The following is a 12500-nucleotide window of genomic DNA, read 5'->3' as shown; positions in this document are numbered from 1 at the left end:
GTAAAGTTTGAGAATATGTTGTGGTTTCTTTTTATCCCTGGTTTCGTTCTCTTACTTTTTATTATTTTATTTCTTTTAGTTAGTTTTAAAGCAGTATGGACACAATGAAAAGGCGTAGAAAACATAAAAGAATGGATAATTAAGTTAAAATAAACAATAAGGCATAAATGGAAAACGAAGTAATTATGAGTATTTGTATTCTCAACTTGAAAAGAAAATGGAAACAAGTTATAAATACAAAGATTAACATTTACATACTTATGAAAGGGCTTCAGGGTTGTGACGAGCGGGTTTTGCTGAATGACACGCCTTGCTACCATTCCATAAAACAGCCCCTCTATTCGAAAGTCATACTCTGCAAGACCCACGTTGTAGTTTTGTTGCTAAGAGGTACACTACAACGCATCTGACTACGGATCAGAAGATTCCAGGTTCGGATCCTGCAAGGTCGTTTACAGTCACGTGATATCACTTGCTTACTTGAATAATTTAGATCTGAAATGCACTGACCAACTAGAAATGTTTCCATTTGTGTGTATGCATATGAATAAGTAAACAAATATTGAATATATATATATATATATATATATATATATATATATATATATAGCACACACACACACACACACACACACACACACACACACACACACACACACACACACACACACACACACACACACACACACTACCTGGATGGCCGCGTAGCATTTTGACAGCAGTTTACAATGGCAGCGACATCTGCACAGCTTATAAATGACATTGCAGTAAATGTGATGAGAACCGAAGTCGCTTCTCCTGAAAAGGCGAGGGAAAGCCGTAAGGAAAGGGAAATTTGGGAACTTATTGCCTCGTTTTATGCACGTAACGTTGAGGGTGGCAGCGAGGCCGGGCGGGAATGACACTCCATAGACCGAGAAGGGGACGGTGTAATGCAGATACCAACGAGATCCTTGAAGACAAGAGTGAATGCGTCTCTAAAGGGGATATGCAAATCAGATTTTATTACAGACATGTCAGGAAAATAAGGATGGATCTCGTATGTACAGGACGGGTAGAGGGCGAAGATGAATGCAAGCGGTTTGCAGTTTTAACTATGCAAAGTGAAGTTACAGTGCACAAGGCACACATTTTCTCATTTTCACTTATTCATATATATATATATATATATATATATATATATATATATATATATATATATATATATATATATATATATATATATATATATATATATATATATATATTGCTGTGAAGGCCAAGCGGCTTCAGTAACACTAGGGGTCTCTTGCAGCCTTTGGAAGTAGAGGCTGCAACATGTTTAAGCATAAGTACCGAGGATAGAGGAGTATATATATATATATATATATATATATATATATATATATATATATATATATATATATATATATATGTGTGTGTGTGTGTGTGTGGTGTGTGTGTGTGTGTGTGTGTGTGTGTGTAATTGTGTGTGTATGTGTGTTTGTGTGTAAGAAAATAAAAGTAAAAATGAAAACAATAAAAATACATACATCCCCTGTTAATAGCTCGACTGCTGGTCGTAGACTGCCTGACGACTTCGACGACCCTGAAACTACCCGATGGCAAATATCTCAGGTTGGGCGTTCCATAACACTTCAAACAAACTAACGACATCCGCCCACCCTTCTATGCCGAAAACCTGCTATCATTACATTGGTCTTATGGATAGTTGAAAGTAATTTCTTTGTCACTACATACATATATATACACTTTTACATATATACAAACATATATATACTTTATATATATATATATATATATATATATATATATATATATATTATATATATATACATATATATATATGTACGTTTATACATACATATGTAGACATGTATATAAATATATATTTGTAAACGAAAACATGCTTACTTTTTTGGGTGGTGCATAATTTAGTTTCGCGTTATTTACTTGCTATCTTTAGGCGAAATGTTAGTTTTCCCCAAATGCAAGTCTCAGGATAAGTCCGGTATGCGAAGCTTAGCCTCGCCCGGGGTATGCCATGAGGGGAGCCCGGCCTGTGTCGACTAATGCCGTCTCGCTCACGTGTGTCAGCTGCTGCTGACTTGGCTGAACCGAGTCCTTACCCGCCGTGGTGCCCAGCCACAGCAGTAACCTCCAGGCGACAGTTGCAACTTCTCGCGCCTGGGCGGGGCGCGAACCGCCGATGCAAGTCTCTTTTCAGACATAATAAAATATACAGGTTTCTTAAAAAAATAAATGGCCTAGTGGCGCAACGGATAACGCGTCTGACTACGGATCAGAAGATTCCAGGTTCGAATCCTGGCAAGGGCGTTCACAGGCGTGCAATATCACACGCTAAGTTGAATAATTTTGAATTCAAATGCACTGATAACGTAGAAGTGTATTCGTTTGTGTGTATGTATATGTATAAGTAAACCAATAATAATAATAATAATAAAATACAAAGTTTTCTTACGTAAAGAAACGGATAACGCATCTAACTACGGATCAGAAGATTCCAGGTTCGAATCTTGGCAAGGTTGTTTATCGTCACGCACTTGCTGACTTCAATCATTTTGAAATGAAATGCTCTGATCAACTAGGAATGTGTCCGTTTGTGGGTATGCATATGAATAAGTAAACCAATATTGAATATATATATAAAGCATACATCTGCACAGCTCATGCATGCCCTTGCAGTAAATCTGATGAGAACCGAAGTCGCATCTGTTCTAAAGCCAAATGAAAGCCACAAGGAAAGGAAATTTTGGGGCAAAAGTGGCTGCGATGCTGGGCAGTGGAAGTGGACGGAGTAACGCAGATGCCAACGAGATTCTTCAAAACAACAGTGCAGGGGATATGCAAACCAGATTTTATTACAGGCGCGTCAGGAAAAGTAGGATGAATCTCGCACCAAGTAAAATGCATAGGAGGGTTACAGAAAGAAGATGAATGCGTGTCGTTTGCAGTTTTAATCCTACAAAGTAAAGTTACAATACACAGGTATATATACTCACTTTCCCTAATGTGTGTGTATGTGTGTGTGTGTGGATACGTGTGCCATCACCGATGCGGTGTTTGATAAACTACTTGGGGGCATGCTGACATGTACATGGCGGCTGACCCAACAAACGATAGAATCACCCATTAGGTTAGACTTGCTATTTTATGCAAGTCCGCCCACATGAGTGTGTGAATTCATGCACACACACATTACATTGCCCGCGCGCGCGCATGAGCCCACACACGGATTATATATATATATATATATATATATATATATATATATATATATATATATATTATCTATACATATTTATATTATATATATGCATATATATATATATATATATATATATATATATATATATATATACATATATACATACATATATAAATGTGTTTATATATGTGCAGCAGATGAAAAGGGAAATATCCACAATAAGAAATGAAATAAAACCATGTTCCCAATTCGTCATGAGTTCCTCTTCATACGAATTGAGCGAAATGGATCAAATTAACCGAAATCGATCCATTTAGATTGATCATTCATCTGAAGAGTAACACGGGAAGAGTTTGAAACGTTACGATTTTGTTTTATTTCTTATTATGGATGTTTTTGTTTTCATATGTGCATATATATATTCATTTTCATACGAGCAACCATACATACCTACTTCTTAAGGTAGTACTTTTTTTTTGCAATTTTTCAGCAAAATATTAGTTTTACCCCAAATGCAAGTATCATTTCCGTCAAATCCAGAAAATAAAACAAAGGTTTCTCCACAAAATATGGCCTTGTGGCGCAACGGATAACGCGTCTGACTACGGATCAGAAGATTCCAGGTTCGAATCCTGGCAAGGTCGCTTACCGTCAGGCAATATCACTTGCTGAATTGAATAATTTTGAATTGAAATGCGCTGGTGAGCTAGAAATATGTCTGTGTATGTATATGGATAAGGAAACCAATATTGAACACACACACACACACACACACACACACACACACACACACACACACACACACACACACACACACACACACACACACACACACACACACACACACACACACACACTCTCTCTCTCTCCATAGACCGAGAAAGGAACAGCGTAATGCAGATGCCAACGCGGACATTCAAAACATCGTGATCGTCTCTCTACAAGTGAAGTGCAAACCACATTTTATTTATAACATGTCAGGAGACAGAAGCTGTAAAATTGTTAACATAAAAAAATAGACGACCCTGTATATAAACAACGATAGAAATGAAAATAATAAAAATAAATGTGCCCTGTTACTAACTTCACTGCTGGCCGTAGACTCCCTGACAGCCGACTTCGACGACCCTGAAACTACCCGATGGCAAATATCTCAGCTTACATAACACTCCAGACAAACTAACGACATCCGCCCACCCTTCTATGCCGAAAACCTGCTATCATTACATTGGTCTTATGGATAGTTGAAAGTAGTTTTCTTGTCACTACAATATGAAAGCATATGTACACACACACACACACACACACACACACACACACACACACACACACACACACACACACACACACACACACACACACACACATATATATATATATATATATATATATATATATATATATATATATATATACATATATATACAAACACATATATGTACAGTTGCGGAATTATATTTCAGTACACATGCGGGGTCCCAATCTTGTACATATGGTAACTACTTCAATGTAAACATCACGTAAATAGTATTTTTATGAATGAGGCGAAAACCCTAGATTGTTTGTAACAAAGAGTGGGATTGGTAGAATATAAATAGCCAATAAGTGTATTAATATCGATTTTTAGAAACGAAATAAACATTTGATATTTCGTTTTTTTGTTTTTTTTTCAAATAAGTGGTTGCAAAACATGCAGTATTAATTATCGCTGGCTTTGTAGGGGAATGTTTATTAAATGCGACTTTTTAGAATTGTTTATCGATATGGTAACGCCTATGGAGGTAAGGCGGCATTCCCCCTTTATTTGAACACAACAATTAACAATGATATTTGCATATTTCTTGAATGTAGAAAACGCCTCATACTTCAAACATCTATGTATGGCAGCTAAATCAAATTGAAATCTGCAAATTCGCTGAGAAGTTAGCAAGTGTTTCTCGAAGCTGCACCATCTAGTAGCAGCTGATCGAACTAATGAAGTGAAACTTTTCTTTTCACCCAAATAAAACACATTTTCAATAAACAGAAAACATACTATGTTATATTCTCCATTATATAACATTACATGAACGCAAAACCGCATTTTGGGTATAGAGAATATAAAGACACTTTACCATTGTGTGTGCATGCATATGTGGGCGCGCGTGTGTGCGTGTGCGTGCGTGTGCGTGCGTGCGCGTGCGTGCGTGCGTGCGTGCGTGTGTGTGTGTGTGTGTGTGTGTGTGTGTGTGTGTGTGTGTGTGTGTGTGTGTGTGTGTGTGTGTGTGTGTGAGCCTGTCTGCTCGCATGTGTGTGTGCGTATGCGTGTGTGCACAATTATATACTTGATAAGTTACAAAAATATATGTAGGATTCATTTTGTTCCTCACGAATACACCTTATCTTGTGCTGAATTCTGATAACGGTTTTCGCTCTCAATATTCCATAAGCCGCGGCGTTTCTATGGAGACGCGGCCACATTCGAACAGCTGAGCAAGTAAATGCACGTTAGCTTGTTTCAACTCAAGCAACTACAAGTTAGGTGGTTTGAAGGAAGGGAAATAATCTTACTTCCGTTAAGGATATTCTATGATATCTAACATCTTAAATGTTTTCATACTTATCCTGAGGGAGTGGTTATATGTTGCTCTCTACTTTTGTTATGTCATATTTGTAATTTTTATTCTATCGTTTGTCAATTCATGTCTATTCACTGTATTGTGTATGTGTAGGTGTCATTAAATTTGCATATTTATCTTCATTGCAAAGTCAAAGTTTATATATTCTCTTGATAAGTCTATGAAGCATAATTTCTTGTTATATGTATTAAATGTATTAAATATCGTTGGCTTTTTCATACAAGATTTCTTGGAATTATTTGATTACTGAGATAGAAACACCTGGTAGAAGCTGGTACTAGATGGTGCAGCTTCAAGAAGCACTTACTAACTTCTCAGCGAATTTGCAGATTTCTATTTGATTTAGCTGCCATACATAGATGTTTGAAGTATGAGGCGTTTTCTACATTCAAGAAATATGCAAATATCATTGTTAATTGTTGTTTCAAATAAAGGGGGAATGCTACCTTACCTCTATAGGCATTGCCATTTCGATAAACAATTCCAAAAAGTCGCATTTGAAAAACATTCCCCTACAAATCCGGCGATAATTAATACTGTTTTGCAACTACTTATTTGAAAAAAAAAAAAAAACGAAATATCAAATGCTTATTTCGTTTCTAAAAATAAATATTAATGCACTTATTGGCTATTAATATTCTACCAATCCCGCTCTTTGTTACAAACAACCTGGGTTTTCGCCTCATTCATAAAAATACTATTTACACAATGTTTATATCGAGGTGGTTGCCAGATGTACAAGATTTGAGACCCCGCATGTGTACTGAAATATAATTCTGCAACTGTACATATACGTACGTACATATACGTTTATACATATATATGTTGACATGTATATAAATATACATTTATAGACGAAAACATGCTTACTTTTTTGGGTGGTGCATAATTTTTTTTTTTTTTTTTTTTTGTTTACTTGCTATCTTCAGGCGAAATATTAGTTTTCCCCAAATGCAAGTCTCTTTTCAGAGACAATAAAATATGCAGGTTTTTAAGGATAAATATGGCCTTGTGGCGCAACGGATAACGCGTCTGACTACGGATCAGAAGATTCCAGGTTCGAATCCTGGCAAGGTCGTTTACGGTCATGCAATATCACTTGCTAACTTAAACAATTTTAAATTCAAATGCACTGATCACCTAGAAATGTATTCGTTTGTGTGTATGCATATGAATAAGTAAACCAATATTGATATATATATATATATATATATATATATATATATATATATATATATGTATATATATGCACGCATGCTCACTCACACAAAACACTTTTTTTATACTTAATAATTATTTAGATGGCCGCATACCTTTATAAATGCAATGTCACTGCGTACGTACGTACATATGCGTTTATACATACATATGTAGACATGTATATAAATATACATTTGTAGAAGTAAACATGCTTACTTTTTTGGGTGATGCATAATTTAGTTTCTTTTTATTTACTTGCTATCTTTAGGCGAAAAGTTAGTTTTCCCCAAATGCAAGTCTCTTTTCAGCGACAATAAAATATACAGGTTTTTAAGGATAATATGGCCTTGTGGCGCAACGGATAACGCGTCTGACTACGGATCAGAAGATTCCAGGTTCGAATCCTGGCAAGGTCGTTTACAGTCATGCAATATCACATGATAATTTTGAATTCAAAAGCACTGATCACCTAGAAATGTATTCGGTTGTGTGTATGTATATGAATAAGTAATCCAATATTGATATATATATATATATATATATATATATATATATATATATATATATGTATATATATATATATATATATATATATATATATATATATATTCGCATGCCCACTCACACAAAACACTTTTTTTATAGTTAATAATTATTTAGATGGTCGCGTAACTTTATAAATGCAATGTCACTGCATTTATAGAGGCAGTGTCATCTGCGCAGCTCAAATATTTCAATAAATGTGATAAGTCGCAACTGCTCGATAGGCGAGGGAAAGCCAAGGAAAGGGAAATTTTGGGACTTATTGCCACGCATTAAGCACGTAAAGGCGAGGGCGGCAGCGAGCTAGCCAAATTTTATTACAGACGCGTCAGGAAAATAAGGATGGATCTCGTATCAGTTGGAATGTAAAGGATGGGTACAGAAAGAAGAGGACTCGTTTGCAGTTTCTACCCTGCAAAGAAGAGTTACAATACTTTCACTCATATGTGTGTGTGTGTGTGTGTATGCATATTTGTGCCATCATGCGGTGTATGACGATATCATATATTTGGCTATGTCTTTATACTGAGATGGCTAACCCATGATCCTTCCCCAGGGGAGTAGTTGGTTAGGTAATCATTGTTGGTGGATCTCAACCCACCATCATGTCTACAATACTCACCCATTGCCATATTTAGCAAATCCGCAGGCGTTCACATACACATCCCGCGCATGTGAGCACACACACGGATTTTATATGAATACATATACATATATTACTTATATATACACATTTATATATATCATCAACCGAAATGGACTAAATTAACCGAAATGGCTCTATTTCCTTTACATATATATATATGTATATATATATACTAATTTATATACTTACCTGCTTCTTTGGGTAGTGCTTTTTTCTGATATCTTTGACCGAAAAAATGCGTTTCATTTCCGTCGATTCCAGACAGTAAAATAAAAAAAAATCTTGCATAAATACGGCCTTGTGGCGCAACGGATAACGCGTCTGACTACGGATCAGAAGATTCCAGGTTCAAATCCTGGCAAGGTCGTTTACTTGCTGAGTTGATTCATTTTGAATTGAAATGCATTGATCAAATAGAATTATGTTCATTTGTGTGTATATATATAAATAAGTAAACCAATATTGAATTTATATATGCACACACACACACACACACATACACTACTGTAAGGAAAGTGATATTTTGGGACTTTTATGCACGTAACGGCGAGGGTGGCGCCGAGGCAGGGCGGGAGTGACAGTCGATAGACCGAGAAGGGACGGCGTAATGCACAGGCCGACGAGGACATTCTTCAGAACAACAGTGACTGCCTCTTCGCAGGGGATATGCAAATCAGATTTCATTACAGACGTACCAGGAAAATAAGGATGGACCTTGTATCAATTAAACTGTACCAGGACGGGTACAAAACAAAAATGAATGGAGTCGTTTATTCTCACTTTCACTTATAAATATATATGTATGTACTAGTTTTGCTGGAGGTTGACTGCCTGCCAGCCAGCCGACTTTGACGACATACCTGCCTGGGAAGTGAGAGAGACGCTTGAGGGCGAATAGCCAATTTGAACTTCAAAGTACCCCATGGCAAATATCTCAAATATCTCCCAAACAAGCTAAAGATCTGTCCATCCTTCTATGCCAAAAACCTTCGTTCCTGCTATCATTATCTTGGTCTTAAGGATAGTTGCAAGTATTTTGGCTGACACTACAATATATATATATGGATATGCACATATATATATATATATATATATATATATATATATATATATATATATACATATATACATACACATGCATATATATACACATTTATTTATTTACATTTAAATATATTCATATACTTTGAAGATGAATGGGAGTCGTTTGCAGTTTTAAATCTGCAAAGTAAGTTAAAATATACAGGCATATATATAAGCACCTTCACTCACACACACATATATATACACAGTCACACACACGCAAACATCTATATTTCTGAACACCACACACATCTATATATTTACACACACACATGCATATATATATATATATATATATATATATATATATATATATATATATATATATATATATATATATATATATCGCACACACACACACACACACGAGGTGCGTTCAAAAAGTGTCCGACTTTATTGTGCGTAAACAAATGAAGCTGCAAAACCGTCATTTGGTGCATATACGTAGACGTTCCCAATCTACAGAAGCTGTCAGTCAAAAGCAAACAGCCAATAAGTGAGTATGAGTAAATGCCGTCGGAGTTTAGTTTTTGACAAAATGACGGAAAAACATGTTCAACGATACTACATCAGAGCTTGGAGAGTCCCAGGTAGAAACAAACCGCCAGATTCCACAGGCATTCGGGGAAGAAGGAATGGGCAATACTCCTGGGAAACACACACATAAAAAGAGTGGTACAACTGCTTCAAAGATAGTTGCACATCAGTGGAGAGTGAAGCACGTTCTGGTCGGCCCTCAATGTCCCGAAATGAGATCGCCATTGATCAGTTAAAGACCAGAGGTCCACAGTTGATCAATGACGATCTCATTTGGGTAACGGATACATATAACATTTTTTTTTGTCTGTGCATTGCATTTCTGTTCAAAGGTTACAGAAAGTCAGAATATATAAGGTGATGTAGTGTAATGGTAGCGCTCGCTAAAATCGTTTCGACCTTGCCAGGACTGATTCGTAGTCAGACGCGTTATCCCTTGCACCAGACCACATACCGTATTAGTATATGAACATAGATATAAACTTTTTTTTGTGCATTTGAGGGAAGACAATTTTGGTCAAAATCAACATTTTACTGTTGTGTTCCGAAAAGTAGCATGGTAATAATTAGTTTTTGGAGCGGAACCGGGGGCTCGATAAAACGACAGATAAGACCTTTATTACATGACAAATTGTAGAACGATTCACACACACTTGTTATTTTTGCTGATTATACGTACATATAGTTATGTATACATACACACATGCACATATACTTGATATATACATGTATATGTGTGTATATATGTATATGTATGAATATATATGAACATATATTTGTCTATATATACATATTTTATGTTTACACACTTATTTATATATATATATATATATATATATATATATATATATATATATATATGTTGTGTGTGTGTGTGTGTGTGTGTGTATGTGTGTGTTTACATACATATATGTATACAAAGATGCACACTTATTCATATATATATATACATAAATACTTACGTACATACACACATATATATATTGATGACCCCTACTTCTTTGGGCGGCGCATGATTTTGATTGCTCTCTTTTAGCGAAATATTAGTTTCACCCAAAATGCAAGTCTTTTCCGTCAAATCCAGACAATAAAATACAAAGTTTTCTAATATAAAGAAACGGATAACGCATCTAACTACGGATCAGAAGATTCCAGGTTCGAATCTTGGCATGTTTGTTTATCGTCACGCACTTGCTGACTTCAATCATTTTGAATTGAAATGCTCTGATCAACTAGGAATGTGTCCGTTTGTGGGTATGCATATGGATAAGTAAACCAATATTGAATGTATATAAAAGCACACATCTGCACAGCTCATGCATGCCATTGCAGTAAATGTGATGAGAACGAAGTCGCATCTGTTCTAAAGCCAAATGAAAGCCACAAGGAAAGTAAAATTTTGGGACTTCTTGCTTCGTTTTATGCACGTAACGGCAAAAGTGGCAGCGAAGTTGACGGAGTAACGCAGATGCTTCAAAACAACAGTGCACGGGATATGCAAACCAGATTTTATTACAGACGCGTCATTAAAATTAGAATGGATCTCGCACCAAGTAAAATGCACAGGATGGATACAGAACGAAGATGAATGCGAGTTGCTTGCAGTTTTAATCCTACAAAGTAAAGTTACAATACACAGGTATATACTCACTTTCCCTAATGTGTGTGTGTGTGTGTGTGTGTGGATACGTGTGCCATCACCGATGCGGTGTTTGATAAACTACTTGGCGGCATGCTGACATGTAAATGGCTTGGTGTAACCCAGCTTTATTTATGTGATGTTACTGAAATATGTATGCCAATGTTATTCTATTTATATGTTGTTATATTCTACATGCCTTGTATAATCTTATGTATTGTCACATGCCTGTATTCCCACACACACACATACATATAAGTATGTCCATTGCTTTACCTGTTTATTCGTCTCTCGTTGCCACACTAGACATTCCTATGTTGTATTGTCTCTCCCCTTCCACAAGAGCTATGCATTGCTGTAACACTACCTTTCATCACCAATGGTTGCCATATGTTAAGAACGTGATCTATACCCATCTTTAGACCACTGTAGGAGATGACAGGCAGACTCCCTGCGGGGAGCCGAGGAGCAACACCTCGTTCCTCGGTGCAGCCGTACTCCATCATACAATATAATAAAGGAGTCTAGACATATTGGTTGTCTACCTTACACCCTAAGCTCGCCACCCACCATACTCTTGTAGGGCCCATCATTCCGGCTCTTACACTTGGTCTTTATACAGGGGTGGTTGACCCATGTCCCTTCCGCAGGGAGTAGTTGGTTAGGTAATCATTGTTGGTAGTATCTAACCAACGATAAAGTCATCCACTAGATTAGACTTACCTAATTTATGCAAATCCGCTCATGAGTATGTGCATTCATGCACACACACATCGCCCGCGCGCGCGCATATATACATATTTATCTATACACATTTATTATATATTCAAATATACATATATATAAATACATACACATATATAAATGTGTTCCTATATGTATACATAGATTTATAAACACATTTATATATATGAACACAAATACAAACATTGTAACGTGTGCAGCGGATGAATAGGGAAATATCCACAATAAGACATTAAACAAAACCATAATGTTTCCAATTGG

The 12500-nt window shown here is 36.2% G+C and overlaps 4 non-coding genes across 4 annotated transcripts; all 4 read left to right on the top strand.

The window, feature by feature from the left end:
* The first annotated feature begins 3800 nt into the window (after positions 1–3800).
* On the top strand, positions 3801–3873 carry Trnar-acg. The gene has a single exon. It is a non-coding gene; the product is annotated as a tRNA-Arg (tRNA).
* A 2979-nt stretch (positions 3874–6852) lies between these two features.
* Trnar-acg lies at positions 6853–6925 on the top strand. Its single transcript has one exon. It is a non-coding gene; the product is annotated as a tRNA-Arg (tRNA).
* Positions 6926–7390: 465 nt separating this feature from the next.
* Trnar-acg lies at positions 7391–7463 on the top strand. The gene has a single exon. It is a non-coding gene; the product is annotated as a tRNA-Arg (tRNA).
* A 1067-nt stretch (positions 7464–8530) lies between these two features.
* On the top strand, positions 8531–8603 carry Trnar-acg. Its single transcript has one exon. It is a non-coding gene; the product is annotated as a tRNA-Arg (tRNA).
* Positions 8604–12500: the final 3897 nt, after the last annotated feature.

This window comes from Penaeus monodon, chromosome 4 (assembly GCF_015228065.2).
Source record: "Penaeus monodon isolate SGIC_2016 chromosome 4, NSTDA_Pmon_1, whole genome shotgun sequence".
NCBI lineage: Eukaryota > Metazoa > Arthropoda > Malacostraca > Decapoda > Penaeidae > Penaeus > Penaeus monodon.
This window is presented reverse-complemented; position numbering and strand designations above follow the sequence as displayed.